The sequence below is a fragment of the Vulpes vulpes genome, chromosome 10, assembly GCF_048418805.1.
Source record: "Vulpes vulpes isolate BD-2025 chromosome 10, VulVul3, whole genome shotgun sequence".
Taxonomy (NCBI): domain Eukaryota; kingdom Metazoa; phylum Chordata; class Mammalia; order Carnivora; family Canidae; genus Vulpes; species Vulpes vulpes.
In genome coordinates, this window is record NC_132789.1 from 74,797,260 (window position 1) to 74,824,871 (window position 27,612).

General features: G+C 40.8%; 1 long non-coding RNA gene across 11 annotated transcripts in view; it reads left to right on the forward strand.

Annotated features, from left to right (window-relative positions):
- The window catches only part of LOC112930647 (uncharacterized), a 229,539-nt gene that overhangs the window by 79,209 nt on the left and 122,718 nt on the right, over positions 1–27,612 (forward strand). For 8 of the 11 annotated variants that reach the window (XR_011994918.1, XR_011994924.1, XR_011994923.1 and 5 more), the window contains 4 exons: positions 15,293–15,500; positions 23,482–23,730; positions 24,070–24,228; positions 24,327–25,324. This is a non-coding gene — a long non-coding RNA (uncharacterized lncRNA). Of the gene's footprint in view, positions 1–15,292; positions 15,501–23,481; positions 23,731–24,069; positions 24,229–24,326; positions 25,325–27,612 lie in introns of those variants that run through there. The other 3 variants (XR_011994927.1, XR_011994925.1, XR_011994926.1) reach the window with 2 other exon arrangements.

The following is a 27,612-nucleotide window of genomic DNA, read 5'->3' on the forward strand; positions in this document are numbered from 1 at the left end:
AAAAAAATCCAGTTGTTCCATGATAATACTTGTTTTCTTGTTAGAGACACTTTGCCAAAAAGAAAGAAAGAAAGAAAGAAAAAAAAAAACCCAAATACTACTGCTAAACTAAATCTCTAAAATAAGCACTATTCATTCTTCAGCTGTAATTCAATAATCTCCTCTAATTTGATTATTCTCATTTTACCTCTCACCAGAGCTGAATGAAAATAATCGGGAGCATTAAAATTTATTGTAAATACAACATCCTAAGCATAAAAAAACGAATATGCCAACCTACTGATAATATCTTCTATGCAATGCCATTAGTTACCAGCAATCTCTCCCATAAAAGAAAATCATGGCTTGAGAGGGTGAGATTCATATTGTCTTAGCATAGAGAAAAGACGTGCTGAAAGAGCAGAGGCAAATAAGATTAGATTTTGTTAAATCCCAAATCCAATCATTTGTTTTGCTTCAGTGTATTTAGAAGACATTTTTATTTCTTTGTTGCCTTTGTTTCTGGCAATCTGTTCCCCTCTAATCCACCCAGTCCCAGACCTGACATTTTCTCTTATGGCTGTGGAATAACATTCTTTACCATTAACAAGCAAAATTAATCCATTTGGTATTTTCTTGGGCCACATATTTCAGAGTCCTTGCATTTAAAAAAATAGACTGTTCAGAGAGTGACCAGTGGTGTCATTTTATTCATTGCATATTGTGTGGTTTGTGAATCAACAATTTAATTCCACAAAAATTAAGAGTAGATGTACTATGAGCCATTTTGTGGTGCCAAACAGAGATAAGTGGCAAATGCAAGGATTTTCAAGGTTTTTAAAATCACTAATGGTCAAGAAGTTGTCTGATTTTTTCAAAATGTTACTCTCCTCAACAGACAGTACTTATAGAATAAAATTATTTGGTTAATATTGGTCAAGTGAATTTTTTTCTAGGAATTTGTTTGACAAAATAATAAAGATACTCTAAACACAATAAATGCCCTGATGCTAACTTTCCAGCTAATTGTGAAAGCTCTATAGCATTAGTTTTCAGGTGAATTGGAAGGCAACCTAATGAAGTGGCATGTGGCCTATTGATGTATTCCATGCTACTTATATTAGCACCATCTCTACATATTACTGTGGAATATGGAGAACTGCTTGATAAAATAACTTTGACTAATCTGAGTTTAGCATTAGTATTTCTGGACCTATAACTGACTAATCTGCATTGGGTTTTGACAAGAATGATTTGGCACCTTCTATGTACCAGGTATTCCCTACAACACAGGGAGGTGGGTCAATGAGCCATGTTTTATGAACCAGAAGCTGAGACTGAAGGTGGAGAGTGATTTACCTGGGTTGGGAGCTGGTGCCGTATTTCAAGGCCTTCTTCATCAGAGCTAGTATTGCCATATCCGTTTTCCACTTTGCTAAAATTGGGTGCCTGTGAGCACAGGGGTTTTAGATGAATGTAAACTCTTCCTTCACACAAAGGAATTTACTAAATTGCAGGAACTACATACAAGGGAAAAATTGGCTCTCCCTTGATTCACTCCTAAGGAACAGAAGTGCTTTAGAATGACAGATTATTCACTGGCACATCCATGCAATGAACTTCACTTATTTCAGAGACACTAAAAATTGCCCTCTGCAAATATTATTTAGTTCATTGGAAGTCAGCCATTAGGCTCTTTTTTTATCTTTAAAAATGTAAGTATTTAGCATATCTTTCATTTGAAATTCATAAATAATTCTGTTTGAGTCAAAGTCAGAGGTATCCCTGTCTTGTCTCACACAGTTTCATTGGTTGAGAAGTTTAACAACCATTGATAAATGTGCCACCATGTTTGATGATGCCTGCTCTTGAAACTGGATATAAGCACAGGGTCTGTTATATTTCTATTCCATTGGGAATTATCCAGTTGCTTATGCCAAATGAGTTTAAGGAAATATGTGGGAAAAATCTTGTTGATAAATATATATATACACAAAAATACAGGTTGTATGAGGTTACTGCAATATGAGAGAAAGATAACATGCTATTTGGCAAAAACAATTTTGGTTCTCATTTCCTGATCTATTATGAGAACAAAAGAATTAGTAGGGGTTAGACAAAAAGTAAACCTTTGCAAAATTAGGATAAGAAGTTCCAAAAGTTAAAAAAAAAAAGAAGTTCCAAAAGTTTGGAATTGACAGATCAATTTTCAGTTGGAGTCTTGGTCCACTTTTTAAAAGTTGATTCTTTTGGTCTGTGAATCTAAAGCCATCCTGTATCTGTCCACAAGGGCCTAGGAGAGTGCCTGAAACATGGAAGGTATCAAGGAAATGTTTGTTAAACTGAATTGTGACTATTACCATTAAAATAAAATTAGGGACACTGAACTCAATATTTCATTATAAAGTCCTGGGGTTTGCACTAAGAAATAAATCTAAGTTTCAAAGTCAGAAAAGAGAAAGGAGAAATTGAGATGATAGATAGATTCCCATATCTACTGTAGAATGCTTTTGAAAATGACCCAATTTTTTCCTTTTCTTTAGCTTTAACTCTAAGCCTAATTTCCTCCCACCCTGCGTTTTTAGTTACTGGTTACTGATAACTTATCAACAGCTAAACTAGTTTTTCTGAACTGACTAGAATATCTAATCAAAATTACCAGATAGGTTTCTTTTTTTAGGAAAACAAGAAAATGATTCGCAATATTTGTTTTGAAAATGAATGAAAAGGCAACTGGCAACCAGAGGGCATTGTGTAGAATAGGGGAGGGATGGGAGAGTATTTGCAGGAAAATTAGAAATTCCTATTGTGATTTTAATGGCAAATGAAAGTCCTTTGTAGCAGAGAACAGTAAAGTGTGTAAGAAAAGGAGACCTACTGAGAGCATGTTTCCCTAAGAAAGACTAAGCAAAATGGAAGAGCAAGTTTGACCAACATCTCTTCTAAGTATATAAATACTTGAGAATTCATTAACCATTTGAGTCCTGCTTGATGATGATTAAACCCTTAGGCAGATGTGAATCAACTTCACTATGTGGAAACATTGAGAGAAACATTTATGAAAAATATCCAATTTCTGAAAATACAGACCGATTAAAGTTTGAGATTTAATTTAGGGATTTTTACTCTGTCTGCATGATGTATATATTAATGATGATTTCTCTCCCCTCATTCTTCATCTTCATAAGCAAAAGGAGATTTTTTTACTTATTGACATATTACTGAAGAATCTAGCTTTTCTCCAAAATTACACATTTTTTTGCATAAATGTGCCTAATTACCTGAATTCAGTTTTGATTAGCAGTGTTAATTGATGCAGCTGTGGATGGTATCTGTTTACCTAAATTACCATGTGCAAACAGCAATATGTCTGGAAGTGAATATGCTAAACTGAAAATACTAATTAGCTAAGACAGATTGTTATTCAAGTCACATCGTGGAGCTTTCTAATGAAAGCCTAGATGTGTCAGGGTTTTATGATATTCAGACAGAAATGTCTATATTACATATGATTTCTAAATTTAATTCGTAAGAACAGATGGGATGTCAGCCAGGGTTCTTCTGCCTTATTCCTGTATTAATGTGAATATTTTACTCAACTGGTGATATATTCATATGTTTTTTTTTGTAAGAAACTCATCGTGTGCTTTGACAGTGTGCCAGCCCTGCACATCCAGACTCATCTATTTCTTGGCCAATATATTCCCAGATTACATCCACCCACTGTCCCAAAGATGAAGATAAATTAACCACCTTGCAAATTTAACCACATCAACTGGTTAATTTAATGAAGTCCAGTAGTAGAAAGGTTAGTTAGCTTCCAGTGAGTAGTATTTTAGGGATTTTTTTTGCATCCCAAATAACTAATAATAATAATAATTTGATCATGGGATTCTTAGGAATCGATGAGCTGTTTGCAGCACTAAAAGGTAAGTTCTCGTTGCCTTGATGTTGTCGCTCATCTTCAGTCACCTAAAGATGGGTAGCAAAGCCATACTTATTTTGAAGTGCCCAGTTTTAAAGTATTACAGCTGTTACTGTGTCTTTGATTCCCATTACCAGTGTCCTAAAGCATGACCTGCTTTGCTTAAAGTTTCTCTCCAAAGAAAGCATTAATCTTTTACTGTCTGCTGTGGCACTCAGCGCTCATTAATGGCAATTTAACTTAGAGGTACCCAAAGATTATAGTACAAATCCTGCACATCATATCACCAAGAATAATGGACCCATCCTCCCGTTCCCAAGAGGCTGTATAACTGTGCTTAATACATAATAAGTGTCTTCCCAAAGGCTGTGAAAATAAGGCCTCTTGACTCAAACTTAAGAGTATAAGATCCCTTATTAGATATTTTAAGATGCCATGAGCAAAATGGGGATAATTTTCATGATGCAAATTTGAACGTAATTATAGTTTGGCATATTTAATTTAGGTTTAAGAGAGAATTATAATTACCAAAAATTGAATTATTTCAATTATGCTAATTTCTATCTCCAAAGTTTTGTGTCATTTGGGTTCTCTAAGATAGGTTTAGATCCAGCAAAATTACAATGGAATCTAAGACTAAACATAAGGAATTTGTCTAAATGATTCTGTTCTCATTATTTTGGCTACAAAAACGCTAAAATACCATGAACTGACTCAGGAAACCATGTAGTCCTTGAAATAGCTTAAATCAAAGTAGAAAAACCGAACATAAGTCCTGCTTGGACCGTTGGTCTTCCATTTTCTGTATCAACACCAGTTGTAGCATATGATTGGTATTTGCTGTCTAATCAGTGACGCTCATCCCAGTATTTTTAAAATAAAATTTATGTGTAATAAAATTATGGTTATTAAAAAAGTATGCTTTTTATTCAAAGTATGCTTTGAATAATCACCTTCAGAATTTTCTCGCCTTCAATGATCATTCTAGCATTAGTCTCTTCAAAAATGCTTATTGCCAAATTCCTTTATTCTTGAAATATTTTTATTTTTGAAAACTTGAAGCATTTTATTTCCCAGTACCTTGCCACATGTTCTGTGAATAGTCTCAGGGAGTTCATTGTTAAAAAACCAAAACATGTGTGTGTGTTTAAATACATTCATAAAAATCGCCTAAATGAAGAGTTGAATATAGACACTAGAGTCTGCCAACCAGTTTGGTCGTTAGGTATATTTACTTTTTGCTGCTGTGTTCATGAAAGTGACTGCTAAATAAATGTATGTCTGCTTTCAGAGCACAGAGAAAAGAAGGAAAGTTCTCCCTGCAAAGTTCAGTCATGTCTTCTATTCCAAGTGATGTTTGGGGCACTCTTTGCTCGTCATGAGATTCCCTAGATGTTTTAGTAAAAATTTTTGTTTGTTCTTTGTCTCTTTGTGAAGAGGTGAACTTGTTTGGTGTCAGAATCTTTTCTATAATCTTGCTGACACATGTTAGCATTTCTACACAGTTACCTTAAAATAAGAAAACAGGTCAGCGATGTGAAATGTGAAATGGAATTAGTTATGGAGTTTTATCAGACATTCCAGTGAATTGTCTTTAGGCAAATCACTTAACCTCTGTGTGCAAATTAGTTAATTTTAAGAATAAATATAGCTATCTTTCTGACTTATTAAGGATTTATCACTTGTGCCCAGGGTTCAATAGATCTGTAAATGAAGTGTATGAATCTTTTCTTTGAACTCTAATTGGCATGTGGGGGGAGCAGGTCAGACTGAGTTAAAGGCTGAGAGACTTAATCCTTTGAAGAAATTTTGATTTGGTTTTATTACTTCTAAGTATTGCTAATGTATTTTAAGATTAATTTGACTCTTTGGCTGCTTCGTGTTTGCTAGTTTCTTTTCAAAAGGGTAGATTGTAGACTTCCTGAGGGATATCTTTTGCTTCTTTGTGAAACCTTCTCCTGTACCTTCATGTAGCTCTACCACAGGAGAAGTGGTATGCCCACAGTAGGAGCACTCTTACGATGTCTCGAGTGAACTGTGGGGATCAGTGAGTAAAACTCATGGTCATTAACCCCATTCATAATTCAGCAATCTAAGTTATAAGATACCATGCATTACCTGACCCAGCAATTGTAAACCCTCTAAAGATGTGTGTAAAAAAATGTTTTAAACCCCTGATTATTCTGAAAAACTTGCACATTTTTGATCACTTTATGTTTGGTCAGAGGAACCCTAACATTTTACAAAGGGTAAAGTGAATTCATTTGAATTCACTCTCAGAGAAGCATAACATATGCTATACTTGAATCAATGCAAATTTCAGATGAATAGGATTTGATTTGGTAAGCCAAGCTTTGTAAACAGGCAGACCTGAATGCAGATTTTGCCTTTGTCATTTGCCAGCAGTGTGACCTTGGGGGCATTTCTTAATTCTTTTGGGCCATAGTTTACTCATATGCAATGGAGAGATAATAATACCTACTTAGAGTGGCGCTACAGTGAATAAACCACACAGTGTGTATCAACACCTTAACACCTTAACGCCTGTCTTTGAGTTGACACTTAATAAATAGTAGATACAATTACTTTTTAAAACACAGTAGCTCTGCATCAAAAACCAACAGAGATAGAGAAGTTTTCCTAATGTGGCATTCATTAGCTCTTGAAGTCTTATGCAGTAAAGTGATTCAAATATCCCACCAGTATATATACAGGTTCATTTTGTCCCAGGGGTAGCTGTACGCATGTGTGTTTTTACACATACACGTATCATTAACATAAGATTGAAATTAAACACCTGGCTGCTCAAGGCATGTTATACACGAGCATACTTTCCTTCTTTTCTAATAATGTCTTACAGCTGTGTAATGTTTCATGGCTCAAAAATAGTTCTGTACACGTTATTATATGTAATCTTCACAGTAACGAGATGGGACAAGTGACATTACGTTCTTCTTATTTTATAAATGAGCTATGCAGGGACTTACCCAGTGTCACTTACTACTACAGCGAGGGACAGGGAAGAAATGAAGGTAGATACTCAGAGACTTTCTGGACTGTTTGGGAAAAAGAAGCTAATAATGCTGTTTCTCCACACAACATTAACAGAGTGACATCCTATGTAAATATCACTACATTTAAGTGTAGGGCCCAGGGATACCATATATTGTGAAATCCAGGATATCATCCAGGTTTTGACAGGTGGAGTGGAATTTGTTTCCCCTCAATAAACATATGTGAAGATGCTCTGACTCATTGACTTGTTCACAGTAGTTAAAGATTGTTATTTCCACCGTTACTACTAGGACTTTTGTGGAAATGAGGTGAGCTATCGTTTGAAAAGCTGGGACCAGGAATTTAGGTCTCCCTCAGGCCTGGCCAAAAGCCCAGAGGTGGAAACCTGGGATGTCTTAAGCAATTAGCACCAAGAGCCAGATTTTAGAAAAAAATCCGTTCTTCCTGCATATAAAGAGCTAGTAACAGGAAAAGGCAAATGATTCAAGGAAATAATTTCATTCAGGTGCTATTTGTTATGTTGAGTTAAAATATATCACCGATCCCACAAATATTTAACAAATGCCTTGCATTCGTGAGGTATGGCAAAACAAATGTATCATAGGAATCTAGAAAGTATAAGACACAATGCCCCAAAGACTTTGAATAACTATCCTGTCATTGTATACCTACTGTTGCAACAGGATATAGTTTAAGTGGCAGATTCTTCCTCCTTTCATCCTAAGGGTATAAAAAATACCCTTATTTTTCATTTACATATTCATTCAACAAGCATTTATTCCTCCCTGCATTGGGGGTGGAATACAAATGTGGTCTCTGAAATCAGATGGCCTGAGGTAGGGCGAATTCTCTGAGTCTTCAGCTTGCTCATCTATAAAATTCAGGTGATGATAAGATTGCTATAGAGTTGACGGTATTTGTGAGGAGTTTTCCTTTGCGTGGGGCATACACACATGCTGTCACTTCATGAAAGGGAGTGCCTCCTCCACTCAAGGGATGTAAAAGTAGTTGGGAGTGGACACACTCCTAGAGCAACCAGAGAATTCCACCTGGCATTTAAGGAAGTAGAGTCTAACATGGCCCAGACCCCTTGGGTGCTGACAGAATTTAGAAATAAGAAAGGTCCTTTAGAGAAAGGGAAACAGTAGGAAAAATGTTTTCTAAAGAACAGTGTGGTATCTAGATGTCAGCGAGGCCTTTGTTCAGTTTATGCAGCCTGATGAGCATCTCCCTGGAGACCACTGTTAATTTAGGAACCTACAACATCTGTACAGTGGAATGGGACCAGAGCCCAAACCTAAAAACACACAGAACATGATTTGCTATTCAGTGTGGTTGAATAAGGCAACATCCATCCCTGGGCTTTGATTCGTGAACCACATGGACCTAATTGACACTGGGTTGTCGCCTTTTCAGATAGCAGGCATGGTCGAGTTTTGGTGTATTTGGACTTTTTCAGGGTTCTTAGGTCCAGAAATTCCAAAGTAGATTTTTGTCATTAGCTCACCAGGCTTGTCTTAAATCCACTTAATGAGGTCAGCGGTGGAATGTCTTTTATGTTCTGTGGCCTTTATGCTGAGTCTCAGCTACTCTCAGCTGTGGCAGAGAAGTTAATGAAGTTACCACAGTGCTCGCTTGTCTGCTGCTTTTGAAAACACACCTCGTATGTGTTTGGGTATTTAAATTCTGTTTTCTAGCTTTTAGGGTTTATATCCTCGTGGTGCATTCAAGTGCTATGGAAATAAGACCAGATGGATGTGACAACCAGCCATTCGGGAAATTACATACACATTACATTTCAGAAAACCAGTGTACATATGTCTATCTGGATGCGTTCATATGCTGGATTATTTTTGTTGCAGCCAAATGGTTGAGATTTCAGTGAAGCAGTTACCTTAGAATGTCAGCCTGAGAATTCCTTTCCGAGGAAAAGCAGGGCCTGCAGGGAGCCGTTGTGTCAAATATGGTGAACATGGGGACAGAGTAAAGATCACCCTGCATTTCTCCACCTTCCTTTAGTTTTCCCCATAGTATTCATCAGTACAGACATTATATTATTAATTTCTTTATTGTCTACCCCCCCCCCATGTAAACTCTATAAGGAGAGGGAATTTTTCTGCCTTGTTTAATACTGTAGTGCTTGGCATATAATAAGCACTCTATGTATGATAACGAATAAATTGGCTATTGCTGAGATAATGAAATGGCATTTAATCTCCTTCATGCTAAAAGTCAGCTTGATGTGGACGTGATCTTTTGTCTCTGAAACTATGAACCGATTCATTGGGCGTAATGGTGGTGATGGTCATGGTCATGCCCATCACTGACATGGGGTTAGCTATGTGCCAGGTCCCGGTCTGAGCACTCACAAGGGCCTTCAGTGTAGAGGCTGTTACTCTCCCTAGTTTATGGTTGGGGAATTTGAAGCACAAAGACTCTGATGAGACAGAGCCAGGATTCGAACCCACCAGCCTGCTCTTCTACATTGCCTGTGTTGTCAGAGGTTACTTTCAGGGTTTGAAAATAAGTCATCTCAGGAACTTATCGATCCTTTTGATTAGCCAAAATCATCCCACAGCCACAGTCTGTTAATTCTGTGCTCTTCTTAAATACACTGTTGAGTGTAACCAGGGGTGCAAGGGCAATTGTTCCCATTTTACTCTAAGAGGTAGAAATCTGGAAAGGCAGTCACTTCTCTTATGCTGTAATATTCTCTCCAGTGAGTTGCCCACCTACTTGCTCTTCTGTGGAAAGGGAAAAATGATGATAAATGCTGTAAATAACTACTCTGGGTTTCTGTACTGATTAAAATATTGTGTTAACAAACCCCAAAGCATATTGTCAAGCCAATGGAAACAATGAGTATTGGGGAGTCTATCTTGGCTTACTCATACTCAGGTTTCATTCTCAGTGATGCAAATGGTGACAAATTTAGACCTGAAATTGAGACACATTAGAGAACTTTCAGCATCAAACGTGTCTGCACAATTGGGGTTGGTTAAATTAAAATTGAAGATTAGTTTCCATACCTGAGCACAGCCCTCCAAGGGTAGTATAGGCTTTGTCCCAGGTGAGGGCCAGAAGAAATGGAGAAGCCAAAATAGAATTATAAATCCCCTACACATTGGTGAAAATCACCTCTAGTCACAGAGGCAATCAGGGAGTGGACACTGCAGAGAATATAATGACTACTAAATCCTCAGAAGAATTGCACAGCTTTCAGGGATGATTTATGTAGTGGGGGGACAGTGTTCCACAGCAAGAGGGACACTTGTTGGCGGGAAATTTAATCTTGTTCATCAAGAATGGGGAATTTTGTTCCTGACCTACACATTTCCTTGAAACCTTTCCTGTTGTCCATCCACGCAGCCATGTTGTTTTACCAGCTCACTTTTCTGATACCTCTTCTCATCAGTCCAGATGTACCCAAATCATTCTTCCTATATCCCTTCTCTTGAATTTATCAGTTTCATGAAATCCCATTCAAAAATGAAATAGCCTTATTTGGGGCTAACTCTGTTGGGTTTTTTAAATATAATTTGCATTTCTATATTAGACATTCTCGGTATTACCTAATATGGTACAATATCAGTTCCTGCCCCTACTATCTAAATGAGATCATTCATGCAACATGCTTAGCAATAATAAGTATATGGTAACAAACCCCAATAAATGGCATCTGTTGTTAGGCATCTATTACCTGTAATCATATTCAAGTACATTGGAAGAAACTTGGAAAAATTCATTTTACATAAGAACTTTTGGATGAGCTAGTGATTTTTTCCCTTCTGGGTCAGATAAATAAAATCTTATGTTTCTATTAAATTGCACTCTTGGACTTTGTCATTGTACTTCCTCTATGTGCTTCCTCATACTTTCCTTTTCATATATTATGAAATCAACTGGTCTTCATGTAACAATTATAATTATCATCATCATCATCATCATCATCATCACTACTATCATCATCATCACCATGATAACTATGTCTCAACCCCCACCCCCACAATATTTAGAGTACCTACCAGTTTATAAGGCACCTCCCCTTATGTTTTCTTCTACCCAAAACCCTCCATAGTTGACATTGCAAGTACAGAGGAAACAAATCATGTTGCTAGTGTGGGACAGATCCAAGATTCTGATCCTCAGATTGCACATCACAGAGATAAATGGGAGATCCACATGAGTATCAGTGTTGCAGAGAATTTTTTTTTTGAGAATTTTTAATAATACCTGCATGTGTGTCCCACCTTCAGAGAACAAATTCTGGAAAAAGTATTTTTGAACTAATCAGTAATTGAGTCTGACCTTGACGAATGTAGACATTCTCTCCTGTATCTCTCCAGCTGGTGACTGTGGAAAGGGCTCTCAGACATTGGCTTGCAGCTGCCCCCAAGCTCTTCTTGCAGTCTGAAAAGCAAGCAAGTAATCAGGGTATAGAGCTAAGAATATTTGCTTTTTTATCAGGACTGCAATATGACAAGGCCAGAAATATAGCAGATTGTGGCATTTTTTTTAAAGACTTAATTTTTCTAGAGCACTTTACAGTTTACAACAAAATTGAGAGGGAGGTACAGAGACAACCCTGCTTCACACGTGCACAGCCACTATCAACATCACTCACTAGAATGGTATGTTACTTTTTACTGGGGATGAACCTACACTGACATATCATAATCACCCAAAGTCCATACCTTTACCTTACGGTCCACTCTTGGGGATGTACATTCTGTGGGTTTGGACAAAAATATAATTACATCTATCCATCATTCGAATATCCTACAGAATATTTGTACTGCCCTATCAATCTTCTGTGCTTTGCCTATTCACCTCTTCCCCCTCCTCACCCCACCTTTGGCAAACACCAATTTTGTTTCTGTGACCAGTTTTGTCTTTTCCAGAGCATCATACATTTGGAATCAAACAGTATACAGCCTTTCAGACTGGCTTCTTTGACTTAATAATCTGCATTTGAGTTCTCTCCATGGCTTTTCATTGCTTGGTAGCTCATTTCTTTTTAGCACTGAATAATACTCCATTATCTGGATGTACCACATTTATTTATCCATTTACCTACTTGAAGACATCTTGGTTGCTCGGGTCATGGAATTTGATGAGGAAAACATTCTAGGGATGAACAGGTCTGTTCATTAATGTGTCTGATACTGTGGTGTTACCATGACTCCATGTAAATAGGTCTAATGGCTTTAAAGCTGAAGAAGAGATAAATGAGGTGTGGATTTTTAGAAATTACTTGTGTTGTTGGATGGGATGAGAAGTGGGAATATGCCAGTTTCTTATTGAATCACCAGTTCAGGAGGTGACAAACCATTCCAGTTAACAAGAAGGACGGTCTGTGAGTGCAGTATAAAGGCTTAGTCATTGCCCGGCAAGAGGAAGTAGGAAATGGAAGAGGATGATTTAAGTAGAGCTGAAAGAGATAATGCCTAGTCATTATTATTGTTATCAACTAATCATTGTTGTTTTTCCATCATATACCCCGAATCTGAATGCTGTCTTCATCCTCCACGAGCTTATGTCTGAGGTAGATGAACTGCTATTTCTGCCGACTTGTTTTCCTATTCATTGAGAGTATTTGAAGAATATGCCTGTGTGTTGGCGGGAAATTTAATCATCACACCTCGGTTTTTAGTCAAGGAGATGTTAGTTTCAAAGTACCTTTTTGTGATTTTTGACTTTTTTGTATTTGAGATATTTGAGAATATCGACAAAACAGAAAAGGATTTTAGAGTTTGCAGGAAGACGGGCCTGCCCATTCCCTGCTAACTCACCTCAAATGGTTTTAAACTCTGAAAACAACATAGAACAAACACATCTGCACATCATTAGCATTAAAACTAGGCCCTGTAAGAAGTCAAAATTTCCTTTGGGAACAAATTGGTACAGTCTCAAATCCCTTTGAAATTGCAGAAGAGAACCTGTTTTACCTTAACCGTGATATGACTGGTAGACCGTTGAGACTACCTTCTGTATACATATGTATTTATTTGATTTGTGAAATAGGCCCTTTTCCTTCATAGCCAGAGGAGTCATTCTCAGAAAGCATGCAGGCAATAAAAATATTTTCAAATCCCAAAAGCCAAAGAAAACTAGCTTTTGGTTTATTTACCAGGGTGTGTATCTCTAAACATTTTCTCTTTTAAATTGGCCCTCAAGGGCCATAAGCCCTATTAGGCCCGAGTGGAGAAAAAAGAGAAGGATTAAAGGACATTCAGCAGGAGTGTCCTGAAAAAGATGTCTGCCTGAAGGTGTATGGTCAGTCAGGTAAGTCTAAACAGGGAAAAGTAAACATAGGATAGTCTGTGTTCATGCAAAGCAGCCAAAACATTCTCAGCAAAATGCTTATCATAAACTCAACTGGGTGACATATTTGTCAAAAAGAGATACAGGAGGGGTTTTCCCCATCCCAGTCTCATTCCTAGGTGTCAGCAGTGTGCTATGTATTGATGAGGGAATACAAAAATTCAAGAAATTAATGGCTGTTTTTTTTTTCCGGGACATATAAGCAGGTATTAGATAATAAAGGGTAAATTCAAGATCTGTGCTCCACAGAAAGAGAATGAAGTGACTTAAACCAAGTTGGAGTTTCAAATCTCTACAGAGTTCCACATTTTTTTAAAAAGTTTCCTCCCCACTTTATATGCTAAGAGACCAACACACACAACGTTTGTTAAGTAATTAGCATCAATCAAAAGTTCAAAGTTGAAAACAAATTGAGAAAAGCAAATGGTATTATTGGCAAAGGACCCGTTTTAGTGTTCTAAATGCTATATAAGCGGTCATCAACTAAATATTAAAAGAAGTGAAGGGCAGCCCGGGTGGCTCAGCAGTTTGGCACCACCTTCGGCCCAGGGCATGATCCTGGAGACTCGAGATCGAGTCCCATGTCGGGCTCCCTGCATGGAGCCTGCTTCTCCCTCTGCCTGTGTCTCTGCCTCTCTCTCTCTCCTCTCTGTGTATTCTCATGAATAAATAAATAAAATCTTAAACAAATTTTTTTAAGTAATAAAAAAATAAAAGAAATGAAATAATGTAAATAGTATCCAGATATAGAGACATTGACTGTGTTTTGACAGTCCAACAAGGGCTTTCTTCAGGAAATTTACCTGTATCAGATACTTTAAGGTATGGCTGGAGCCCAGGGACCCAGAACAAAATATTATTTTGTGGCATCTCTCCTTAATAAATGTCTTTAGACCATATACTCATCTACATACATATGAAGTGGGGATGGGAAAGGAGGCTTACCAAATCCCAGAATTTAAACATTTATGGAGTTCTCCCTGAAACTATTGATGAAGGAATGGGGCCGTCTTTATTGAGCCCCACTATATTCCAAGTGTTTATTATATAACCTCTATGTGTCACAAGTATCTGGAAATTAGACAACACCATCGCTATTTTGTAGAAAGAGAAATATGAAGCTAACTATGGGTTTTGTTTTGTTTTGTTTTACATCTTTTAAAGATTTTATTTAGTTAAGAGAGAGAGAGGAACGGAGGGAGAGGGCCAAGCGAACTCCATACTGAGCATGGAGCCTGATGCAGGACTCAATCTCAGGACCCTGAGATCATGATCTGAGCCAAAACCAAGAGTCACTTAGCCAACTGAGCCATCCAGGCACCCCTCAAACTAATTGTGTTTAACGGATTTTTCCAAGGTTACCCAGATCAGATTGTTAAGCGAGTTTTGCTTCCAAAGGCCATATTCTTCCTTTCACACCACATATGGAAGCTTACTACCTTGAGAGGCTGTACCAACTTGAAATTTAAAAATAATCAGTGGCGTTTATGGTCCATGGTTAACAAGTGCTAAGTACCATCCCCCTTTCATCTGAAGCTTCTCAGTCCTCTTGATAAGTGAATTACTGTGCCTGGCATTTCTTATGCCATCTACGGAAAGATCGAAAATTAGCTAAAGGAGGGGAGAAAGATGAGAAATAATATTGGATCTGTCCAGTTGGTGGTTGCTGTAAGATGAAGTAAAAGGAAGACACTTGTTTTCCTACTGGGTTGTTTTGTTTTGTTTTGTTTTCTGTCTATAAAGGAAAAGGGGTAGCATGGAGTAATGGTAAAGAGAGAATATTGATGTGGTGATGATGAAGAAGACAGAGCATAGGAGAACTGGTTTGTGTTATTTCTCCATCTCCCTGGCCATCCCACCCTTCCCTGAATGAGAATATTCTGTTTAGCTTTCAGGCTGAGGTTGTCATGCGAGAAGTGTATATTAATTTCATATTTTCTCATAACTTTCTTTCGAGGATAAGCGTTTTGGTTTTCTGCTGTTTATTATTTCAAAGGCATCTATATGCTAATATATCTTATGCTAATTATTTTCATGTTTTCCCCTTAGGTTATGCTTCATATCACCCACCGGGGAGGATCATCTCTCATGAAAACTTTCAAATTTGATTTTGAAAATTATTCAGAAAAATTTAAGCCACACTGTCTCCCAATATAGGAAAGAATATACTCTGGAGGTTCCTATAATTCAAAGAAAATGGACTAGGATAACATTTGGGTTCTCGTGCTACCAAAATCCTCTTGAGAAGGATAGCCAGGTACACAAAGCATTTAACATTGTGACATTGAAGTGTTGGAATAATAATTAAAATAAAAATCTAATAATGAGTTTTTAGAAATTGCTAAATTGCTATGTTTGATCCAGAGTTGAGAAAGGAAAGGCTATTTTCATTATCTTGACATCTGAGGTGTAACTGCTTCTACTGCTATAAATACTATAAATATTTTAATTGTATGTCATCATTTCTTATCATCATTGCTAGAAAGTTAATTCTAATGATATTAATGCCTGAAGCTGAGTTTCTGCTCACAGGAAGAATCCAGTAAAGGGGAATTTCATATGATAACCCAGTTTGATGTTTTCTTCCAGTATTTTTTTCTTTACAGAGATCGTTATTGTTGTTGTACTTTGAGAGTAGGTTGCAATAAAAAACAAAAAAACAAAAACACACACAACATAAGAAATTAGCCAATTAACCTATCTTAAAAAATACATTTTTCATGCATCTTCTTTGGAAGATAATTAAGGCTTAAAAAAATGACGTCTCAACATGAGTTATTAAAACTTAGATCCCTTTGGAGGGTATTTTATGTTTCTCCCTTGGTGAAGAATTAGACTCCTTGTGTCCCTGAGCACTTCAGGGGTGCAAAGGCCCCCATTTCACACTCTATTTTTTTCTGCCCTGTTCTGCACCGAGGGAAAGCAAAAGAATCACAAGCCCTGGGGCATTTAGACTCCAGACTTAGTTCATTTCACGTACCAGCCTCCTCTTCACCTGCTCCTCTCTCTACCCCTCAGTAGCTGCACCTAATCTCATTTCTAGTTTCTAAATGCTTTCACTTGGAGGACCTCAACAATGACTTCATTCTGTAAGAAGTGCAGCCCAGCTGCTGCTGTGTCTCCTCTTGGCTCCTGTTAGTACCTCTTGAGTTCCGAGACAGCTTTGTCAGCAGGAGAGTCTCCTTTCAGGGTTGGAAGAAAGGTCTCCCTCTGTGAGGGGGCCTGACAGGTAAACGAGGTTCTCCTCCAGACAGGAGGGGCTGAGAGGGTCCCTACTGCAGACAGGTGTAGACAGGTGCCTGGACAGTGTGTGCTGGGATGCCAGCTGGCATTTCAACACTTTCATAGTCATCACCTCTCACACATAGGTAGAATTGGGGCTGGGGACACATTTGGTGAATTGCTTAGGATAAATGATTGTCGGTTAAAGGTACCCTAACCGTTTGTTGGAACCTGGCTCTGTTTGGCACATCCTGTTGACATAAAAGACCTGCAGTAGTTTCTGTGCTAAGCCTTTGTGACCCATCATTCTTTTCTTCTCATCCTACTTACTTGCCTGTGACTATCACAAAATAGCTACTGCCCATCTTCCCTTTTAAAATCCTGTTCAAAGAAGGATTCGTGGAACTAACACATTCGACCTTAATGCGGCCCCAGCTAGGAAGAAATTTGCTCTTCTTGCTCTTCTCTGAACATAATTTGACAACAATTCAAATAGAAAAGCAATTTGTGTTCAGTTGGGCTCCGAAATTTATTCGGTGGAGGTGAACCTCGCCAGCCAATGAGGGAGGCTGCTGTGAAGGAGGCTCCCCTTCCTGTGCTGCATTCCATGAGGACAGGAAGGGGGTTTGTCACCAGCTGTTAGCCTGTAGCTCTGGAAGGTGGCTGCCTTGTGTGCACTGTCAGCAAATGTTTGGTGGGCGTGACTCAGCCCATCTTAGCAATGAAATCTGGTTCAACATCACTCCAGAAATGCTGGGAACTGTGAGGAGCGGCACTCCTGGGGCCTGTGAATGCTCAGGGGGCATGGTTCAAAGCACACAGCTTTGAATAATAGGGACTAGAATCAAGTAAGCCTGGAAGCTGAGTTCCACATCAGTACTTTCTAGTTTTCTGACCCAGATGAGTTTCTTGCTCTCCTTGAGCCTCATTCTCCTCATGGCTAATATGGGAAGAGAAAGAAAAAATCACCTTTATCTTACTTCAGTTAGCTGTAACGATTAAATGAGACAATGCATTTGCATGGTGCCCACACCTAGTAAATGCTCAACCAATAGTCACTAGTTCTATTATCATTATTATTGTTACTCGTAATACTACTTTTAGGATTGTTATTATTGTTGTGATTAATGATATTAATGGTTAGGAGAAATGCTTAAAATTCTTTCTCATGGAAAACTTAGGTAGTGGAAGTCAAAAGATGTGTACATTAGGTACGTTTTCCACTAGTAACACAGGGCTTATGAAATGAAGATGTGGAAAAGCTTGAGTTTTAAGTGTGATTCACTCAGAACTTCTGTACCATCATGAAGTGTCTGTAAGCATTTTCTGTGGTTAAAGCTATTATGTTGTACAAGGTGAAAAAAATGTTTTTTCAAATCCACCAATACCAATCTAACCATACCAGATATATTCAGGTAAGATAGGAAGAAGTCACTTGGAAGATGGATATTTTATCCTCCCTGCCAAGAACTCAGATGTCCAGCTAATGAGCCGGCTTTTCCACTTGTCTTGGGGGTACCTGAGATTATGCAAAGCAATTCTGTGGTTGGCTTCTTGTGTTGCTGGAAGTGGTGGCTTGTGGATGGCAGGGTATAATTTAATACTCCTGAATCTCATGAGGCCTGGCATGGATCAGAAAGAAGGTTTTCTATAAGAAAAGCCATCCTGCTGATTGTAAAGCCCTAGTGAGCAGCCAGGCCATCATCATGGAGCCAGACCATCATGTGAAAGCATGCAGTTGGGTCTGCAGGCCATTAAAAAGTTCCAGCCTCGCTGCTAAACAAGAGGAGAGTAAATAGTCTTGTGTTTGTGTCTGAAACACATGGCTCCTCATAGACAGAAAAGTCAGATGTTAATTAAACCTTCACGGGGTTAGAATGGATCATGCCATTCCAACAGTTCTGACTTCTAATTGCATGTCAAAAAACAAACAAACAAACAAACAAACAAAAAAACAAAAAAAAGACCCGCAAATGTATTTGCTAACAAAGTTCTAACTGCATGCAAGTCGCATTTAAAGTAAAATGACAAATCTTTTTTTCTTTGTATTCGGAAGGGTTCTAATCCCCACAGAGCCTTCATTAAAACAATATCTTGAGTCTATATTTATATGTTTCATTTACTTCTTATGTTTCCTGTGGATTTCCCTCTTCCTGAAGCCATTCCTCAAAGGAAATGCTGACAATAAATTAACCTGCACACCCTGGTGTGTTTTATGGTGTTTCATTTTAAATATTCACACTTGGATTAAAGTGCAGCATCCTTTACCTTTCGATGCTTACCATATAGTAGAGGCTAAATAAACAGCAATTAAGAGAGCTCACCTTAGGAAAATTGCAGCAGTACTTTCCTAGATTCTCTTTTCATCCCGTCATTCTTCTATGAAGTGGTGTGATTTCTCCTCTGATGGGCAAGATTTGGGATTGTTCACAGTCACAAGTGAGAAAACAAAATACAAGAGATTTTCATTTAGAAGATGGCCTTTCTCTTATCTAGTGGTCTTGCTTCCCAGACTGTCTGTCTGTCTCTGGAAAGCAAAGTCAATAAAAATGATTAGAGCTGGCATCTCACAAATGTACACCCTTAAACCATGAAGCAGTAATGCTGTGCAGGAAATATTTTTCTGACCTTTTCAAATTGCATCCAACTGTCTCGGGAATTTCTCAGTGACTAGAGGTAATAAGGTTCAATCCGTTTTACTGGCTGGCTTCAAATTTAGTTCCTCCGAATCTCTAACTTATCTATTCTTTGCATCTTGGCTCTGGCATCCATTCAACACAGAAATCCATGCATCTTATCTTCACCTCGACCCCCCTCAGGTTTTGCTAAAGGATCACACTGTGGCCCCTACAACCGTGACAACTCTGCACTTACTGCCCCTTGAAAAACAAAATATCAGCCTAGGAAGGTTAGTGGGCATGTTGTCTTTTCAGAAGCCCTTGTTGAATTTAATTAGCCTGTAGATCCCGTCTCTGTCACACATCTCAGTTCTTACCTATGTGATTTATGCCTCAGTAATCTTCATTATGTAAAACTTTTTCAGTGTAGCTATACCACAGACCCTCTGCAGAATAGCAAAGAGGCAAAAATATGTGAGTGTCTTTTATGTTAACTTGATTTTTTTCTTTCCTGTGAGTCCAAATGCAATGGACATGTTCCCCTCCAACACCCTCCCACCCCCCCTATCCCCCCGCACCCCCCGTGAGGATGGGAGTCATCCAAGTGTGACGTGCTAGAAGGCAGCTGGGCGGCCCCATTCTTCACCATGTTCCCTGGAGGAGAACAGAAAACAGAAGCTGGGGACACATTTCTTGACCTCCTGAAAGTGGTGGATGTCAGGAAGCCTTGACAAGGAGTTAAAAAGCTTGTCTTACTTTCCATATCAAGAGCATCTCTGTGCTGAATGTGATTCTGGGGAAGACACCCGTGTTCCCTCATTTGTAGGACACACCAAATCCCACACGCACCATGTCTCCTTGCTCCCGTCCATCGCCTTCACACTGCCTGGCGCAGCGGTGATTAGAATCTGGGCTGGAAGTTCCTGTGGCCCGCGCAGCTTGGAGCCTCTTTCTGGAGCCTCTCTGTTTGTGGGCAAACAGCCATCAGCAGGAAGAAATCCTTTTGAAGTTGCCGTTCTAAGAGTCTGTGTTTGCTTGTGTGGTAATTGTCAAGTCTGATCATCGTAAGATATTTGGCTTTATAGAAATGAGATTATTTCAAACAACTCTATTCAGAAAATAGGTTTAGAAGGAAGAGGTTGGAAAGCAGGCCATTTTTTTTTTTCACTCACCGCGATGTATTTTTAAAAGAAAGTGAGTGTACTTGTGCAAAAGTTCATCTTCATAATACAGCCTAGTTTTTTTTCATTTTAGAAAACAAAAGTACTGGAGTTGCTGAAAGTTAAATGGAATCATGCAAAATGTGTTTCAGAATATGAGTGGCTTTGGGGCACCTGGCCGGCTCGGTCGGTTAAGCATCTAACTCTTGATCTCAACTCAGGTCTCGATCTTGGGGTCATGAGTTTAAAGCCTGTGTTGGGATCCACGCTGGGAGTGGAACCTACCAAAAAGAAAAGAAGAGAAAAGAAAAAAGGATATGAGTGTTTTTTGAAGTTGCTGTTTTGTCTTATGAAATTCAACCCATCCTGATAATAGATGTTGACCTTGAAAGGGACATTAGGGCGGTTGTCCCTTTATAACCCTGAGTGTGACTGCCTGGTATTTTGTTTCAGAAAGATGAGGTATTTGGGCAGTTTGGTAAGATCAGACTTACCCACTATTTGCGGTGTTTTCGCACCAGCTGGGGTAGAGTGAAGATTTCCAGGTGAGGCCCTAGAGCAGGGTCTGTTCCCTGACAGGTGGCGTTCCCAATAGGTTATTCATGCAGGTGTGTATATGCCTGTGCACATGTGCACAACCAGGTGTGGGGCATGCAAGGTGTGCACACTAACTTGAAATTGGGCTTGGGGGACAACACTCTGGTTCAAAACCAGATGGATTCTAAGTTCTCCCCGGGGACCCCATGTCTTAGTGAATGGCAGACTTGGCTATGCCCACGATCCCTCTCAGAACAGGGGCCAGCTTGGCCTCTGGGGCTGGATTATTACACATCTGGCACCTCCTCTCTCCCATTTCTACCTGCAGGTCCTGGAGGTAAAACAAAATCAGTGTCCAGCCCTTCCACTGCAAGCGTGAAGTGATTTGAATTGGGCGGAAGAAAGAAATGAGGCAGAGCAGGGGTCCATTTGTCATGGGTTAGTTTTGCCAGGTGTTCTTAGAGTTTGGAGCATGATAGGGGACTGAATCAGGAATTTCCAGGTAGAGAGGCACAATGGGGATGAGAAGCCCAATGAGTGACAACCCTGAATGCTAATGGTTGTTCCTTCTTGGGTAAGTGCTGTTTACGGGGTGCATCCTATGTAGCTCAGAACCACACACATCATCCTCTGAGAAGCCCAGTGAGACAGGCCCAACTAGCCTCAGTTTACTGGGTCACAAAGTGATGCCTTAAAAGGGTTGCAGCTGAGTCTGCTTCTAAGCGGCAGGGGCGTTGAGTTACGAGAATTGTATTTGTGTAGAAAGAATGGGAATGACTCACTTGGACCCCACAGGCTTCTGACATTTCCTCTTCCTCTTTTCCCTTCTTCTGTCACTTCCTTCTTTCTTGCTTGGCTTCTCCCCTTTTTCTTTTCTGAAAGAGAGAACGGAAGGAGACCAGATTGTTGGAGCACCCTCCCGCTGTGTCTCAGGCCACGGGGCAGGCATTCCTCTCTGCTTAGTCATAGGGTTACTTTCTGTAGAGCTACGGACTTAGTGGTTTTGAAAGTTGAGTGAGGGCCAAGGGTTCTGCCTCGAGTGGCACATATTACCTTCACCAGAGGCAGTTTTTATTACCTGAGAACAATCATACAGACAGCGGAGGATGGTGACTGTATGCTGCCCTGACAAGTTCACGTTCAGCCCGGCCTAATCTGTCTGTCATCTGGGTTCATGATTTACCAGGGTCAGGGAATGGATTGAGGGAAGCAGAGGCACAAAGATATTTTTGTGAGTCATCCAGCAGAACCGATTTCCGCAAAGATTATGCTTCTAAATCAGGACTGAACTCCTTCAATTAAGGTCCCTTTTCTTCTTCTATTTGCCTCACATATCAATATTACAGAAATAAACATCCCTGATTGCCGAAGCAGGCTTGTCATTGTGGCCGTGGCTCAATGGAGATGTCGATGCCCGAGGATTCAATTTCACTCTTACCGAGATAACTAATATACTCCAATTTGTTTCTCAGTGAAGGGGCCTGGTTATTTATTCCAGGTAAACTGGGCTGCTTCTGTTGCCACAGCATCTAGTAGTCACCGAGACTGAGGCTGGCGTCCTGATGGGCCTCCTTTGTTCCCAGGCTTATCGGAAGACAGGAAATGGATGCAAAGCTTTGGCAGGAGAGTGGACTCTCAACAGCCCTGTCACCACCGTTAACTGCAAATATACCTCTTGCTAGAGTGGGTGCCCTGAAAAATCGGGGCTGCATCTTGCTTGTAATAAGTATCTCCCTTTAAAAATTTCAGACGGAGCTGCATAGGAGAGGCAGCATGGCTTTAGATGCAAAGATGATTTCAAGGCACCTCTCTCTCTCTCCCTCTCTCTCTCTCTCTCTCTCTCATATGCATGTGATCCCAGCACAGAGTTCTTCCATGACAGCATTTATGTTTACACAGGTCCCCCTCGATTGCCCACTATCATCCTTCCTGGAAATAAACTCAAAATGACCTAAACAAGGAGAAATTGTTCCAAAACTGTCTGCCACACACAGTTCATCTCCAGCACATTGCTTTCCATTACTGCTGAAGGAAGGGAGCCGATGACATCGGCTTTACATCCGTGGATTTAGTGGTGGGCACCTGCCTGTGCTTCCTGACAGCCTGGCCATCCCCGCTCGCTGTCTGGGCTGCGGCAGTGTTTATTCTCCCCTAATTGGAACCCCACTGATGCCCCGTGGGAAGGCCTCCTGTTGGCTAGGTGACACATCCATATAGATGTAGGCCATAGCCACTGTGGGCCACGGTAGTGCTGTCCTCAGGAATATCAACGTCGGGGTCAAAATTAAAGCAACATCGAGGCTAATGGAGTTTCTGGACTGCTTCTTGATATTATTAGGAGCTCCCCCATTTTTCTCAGTGTTTATCTTTGGAGTTAAAGCAATGTCAGCAGAAATTCTCATCGGAGAGGCTTTATCGCAGCGTTTCCTCTCCTGTTTAATTCTTCAGCGCACTGCTTCCAGAAGCAAGGGATGACTGATAAAATTACCGACTAGCACACGTAATGAACAAGCAAACGAGAAACACATGAGGTTAGGGCACTCTGTGGAAATGTTACCCTCTCATTATGTCTTCTTCCTTTTTAAGTGAATGGGTATAAGGAGATCAGCTTTATGCTGATGCCTGGGAAGCTTAATTTTGTTTAAAATTACATTAATTAGAATGAAATGAACGAGTAAATCCCCTTTATCTTAACTTTCAGTGTCGGAACAGGACTCGTCACCTTGGACGTCGGAGGGCCCCTTCATTGTCTCTGTTTGTGGTTACAGCGTTTGCCTATTCCTTGTGCTATTTCTATTTTTGTCATTGGAGTCCATGAAGACTTAATCATCAGCCCTCTCTAATTTTCCGGAAAGAAAAAAGAAAAAGGAAATATGTTGATTTATTGAACTGGCTGCAGAAAGAAGAAGAGGAAGAAGAAGGAGAAGGAGAAGAAGATCAATCTGCCATTGTGGGTTAATAGTAGGGAACAAAACACATTCATAATTAGAAGAGAAAAGGACTTTCCTCGTCCATTCCAATTTATAACAAAAAGCCCCTCGCCAAAGTGTCTTAGAAAATAATGCATTCAGACTGAGTCGAATTACCGCCTAGCAGATTCTATTTATCTGTAGCTTAAAAAGCAGCTGCGTTTTTGTAAAAAGCAATGAATGTGGCAGTCCTACTTAAAGGTGGAAGAAAAAGAACACCCCTTGTTTTGTAATAAGGGGATTTTCAATTTAAAAGAGCGAGCGAGCCCGTTGTGCGGAGAGCGGTTATTACATTCACTGTATTCTATCTCGCCCACCAGGAGGCTAATAACGTGCGGCCGGGAAGGAGGCCGCGCTCCCAGGGTTATCTCGCCGCCTCAGATGCCGGGAAGCCCAAGGAGCCCAGTCGCTTCTGGACGACGTTCAGCAAGGCCGCAGTGATCCCTGCGCGGAGAAGAGCCTGCCTGCTCTTTTCCAAGGTAAACCGCCCATTTCCTCCGTCGGCTGCATGGTTCGGTCCGAGAATATGTTTCTGTGAAGATCTCTATAAAGTTTGCCTCCGAAAACATCGTTTTAGGTGCTGGACACCCCCGCCTGGCCGAGCCCGGGCCCCAAGGAGGTGCCAGGCTCACTTCGCATCACGGGAAACGAACTGCCCAGGAGTCCGCGGAAGATGGGCGAGCGGAGCCCGTGCTGCCCGGTGCGGGTCGGGCTCCACGCCGGGACGGCTGCAGCCCACGGAGGCTTCGCTTAGGATAATCACGTTCTCTCCTAGGAGCCCGCGGCCCGCGCCGGGGCTCGCCGAAGGGCGCTCGCAGCAGCGCCGGCAGGTGCACAGGTTCCCGGTTGTTACTTCCCGTGCCTAACCCTACGTTCGCAAATAGGCAGAAGGCGATTCGGGCGGTCGCTCTGTGTGTCTGTGTGTCCCGCTGTGAGTGCACGTCCACTCCCGTGTCTGTGTACGTCTGTGCCCCCGTTCCTGTCTTCAATCCCTCGTGCACGTCCCTCCCCCCGGTCGGTTGGTCCGTCGGTCGGTCGGTCGGGGAGGTTTGGCCAGCCAGCGCCTGCTCAGATGTGGTCCCAGGCTCTCATTTGATTTTTGGCCCGGGACAAAAGGAACGTGTCACATCGTGATGAATGGTCAATCTGAATTTTCAATTCATCTGAAAGGAGGAGGGGGAGGAGGATATGAGCCTGCTGATGAGACGAACCTTTTCCCTTTGGGAAGAGCAGGATTCAAATTAAACATCACTTTCAGTGTGAAATGAGTCTGGAGGCTTCTTGTCTCCGCCCCCCCCCCCCCCCCCTTAACTCCTTGGTGGCCACTCCTTCGGAGAGGACCCTTCGTGGCCAGGTCCATCCCCAGTAGGCCTCAGCTCCTCTTCTTTTGTTTTATTTTCTCTCAAGACTGGGTCCAAGAAACTAAGAAACACACACACACACACACACACACACACACAGTGGATGTCTTACTATTTTAAAAGTGATATGATTTTCCCCAAGATGTGTTATTCCCTTGCGTCCCAAACTAATGTTTCCAACAAGTACAAATAAACCAACAAACCAATAAGTCAATATGTAAATAATGTCCTTCTTTTAAGCATAATTTTGCCAGGAAGGAGGAGGAAGAGGGAGAGCAAGGGATCCTTTACAAAGACCCTTTAAGTGCCCTGTGCTGTAGGCCAGGCTCTGCTAGCCCGGTGACCCCCAGAGGAAGGACAACAACCAGAAACCTCGAGTCCCAGGATTGTCCTATCGACCTGCAGCAGGTTTGGCTTCAAGTCAAGCCTCTGCGGGGACACCTGGAAACTACCCTTCAGTACATGCTGGTCCAAGGCCTCAGGCCCAAGCTTGTAGAAAGAACCCGCTGACCATGACAGTGCTAGGTGGCTTGCCCACCTGTGCACGGTCCGGATGCCGCAGTCTGGCATCTTCCATCCATGCTCTTCCTGCAGTTTGGTGGCTTGTAGGGAAAGGGAAAGCCTAGAAAAGGCTAAGAGACAGGCTTGTTCGTCCTGTATCTTTTCAAAAGGAAGATGTCGGGGCTTTTTCATCCCTCTTCCTACAGGAAAAGAGGTGTGGCAGGGGAGGGGAGGCAGCTGGAGTGGGCTGTGGCAGGGGAGGGGAGGCAGCTGGGTGGGTGAGGCAGGGGAGGGGAGGCAGCTGGGGGCAGAGGTAGAGGTGGAGTGGGGGAGGGGTGGAAGGTGGAGGCACATGAGCAGCTGTGTTTATTTTAATACATATCATTTAACCCTCACCTAAAAACAAATTGGAGAGGTTTGGGAGTGCATTAATCTGGACCCAATTAGCATGTCTTTCTCCTTCAAAAGTGCAACCTGAGATTAATGAATATAAAGTAGAGTTTCAGATGCAGTGCTTACATCATTTGCATGTTTCATGCATGATAATTGAATTTATGTATGCACTTCCTTTCATTTAACTATTTCCAGTCTCCTCCCTGTGATTCACATACACCAAGATTTCATTACAGTAACCTCCAGGTGGAAATAGCTTGCCTAGACTTTACCCCTCACGAGAAACTCGGGTTCTTGTTTCTTTTATTTGACTTTGAATAATACAATATTAAAAAAAAGAAAAAGAAAAAGAAAAGGGCAGTGCTTATTAGTCTGGGACATTGTTTTAGGAGTTGGTAAATAGGCATTCCAGGCTTAGTTTGGAAAGGCCAGCGAATCCATCGGAACTTAGGGCATTGAGTTATTAGTGGTCACAGGGAACTAGTTTCAGTGTGGTCACTTAAAAGTGCATCAACAACTCCAAGAGCAGTGTCACTTTAATGCAGCATAAAGAATGTTCTGGGGCCCTGGGCCTGAGTTATTTAGATCACTGAGAGCTGTAGTACACCGGATTGTTTCTGGCATAGATATTGGCTTCTACAGATGGGGGGGGGGGGGGGTTGTCAGCCTCCATGGAGGTCTGCAGATGAGCTTTTAGTACTCATGGTCTCTTAGCAAGCTGTAGGGTTTCTCTCTCTCTCTCTCTCTCTCTCTCTCTCTCTTTCTCTCTTCTTTTTTGTTATTTAGGTGTAGAAGGCTTAATGCTGACTTAGGCTAAGCAGGTGCTAAGGTCCCCCCTCTGTCCACCTGCTCCAGAATGAAAGGTCTGAAAGCTGGCAGTGGGCATGTAAGAAAGCTTCCCGAGGAAGAAAGTGAAGCAAGAGGCTTGAATGAAATCCCCTGGTTTCGGTTCGTATCAGTGATTTGTCTGTCTTCCGTCTTTCCTCCTGTGTTTCCAAGTCCAATGTCAAAGTGATGAGCTTTTCTCCAGGAATTCTTCCCAGTGTCCTTTGTTTTCGGTGAATTCAATGGTTGAGTGTTGTTGAGTGTCTCTGGTCTTGTTTCCTGGTCCTTGTAGCTAAGAATGTCGTTGAAGGATAACACCTTGTTAATTTGTGATGTCACAATTTAAGTGTGCTTCCTGTCACTTATGTGTAGTTTAAAATGTTCCTTAATGTAGCATGAAATGATTGGTTAGCTTTGAAATGGTTGTGAAGTCATGTGAAGAAAATAAGTTTTGCATCCGACCAAGATAAATTCACTCTAGTGCTTTATGGCTTTTTATTCCTATGTGATAGTAATAAAGTCTCATGTAGGGATGGAAGCCATGAAATACATTGTGAAAAATCATCAACTAAGAAGGGGCCATCAGGATAGAAAACGTTAGCCTGTGCAGCTGTGAATGTGATGGAGCACTGACTTAGCGTCTAGCTCTGCTACATGCTTGGTGTTTGAGTCTCTTTATCCTTGGGTTTATGACAGCTAAGGAATCTAGGTTATGAGAGTTGATTCATCTTCGTGATCATCGATTGACATGCACATTTGGGGTTGCATGTTTCTGTTTATCAT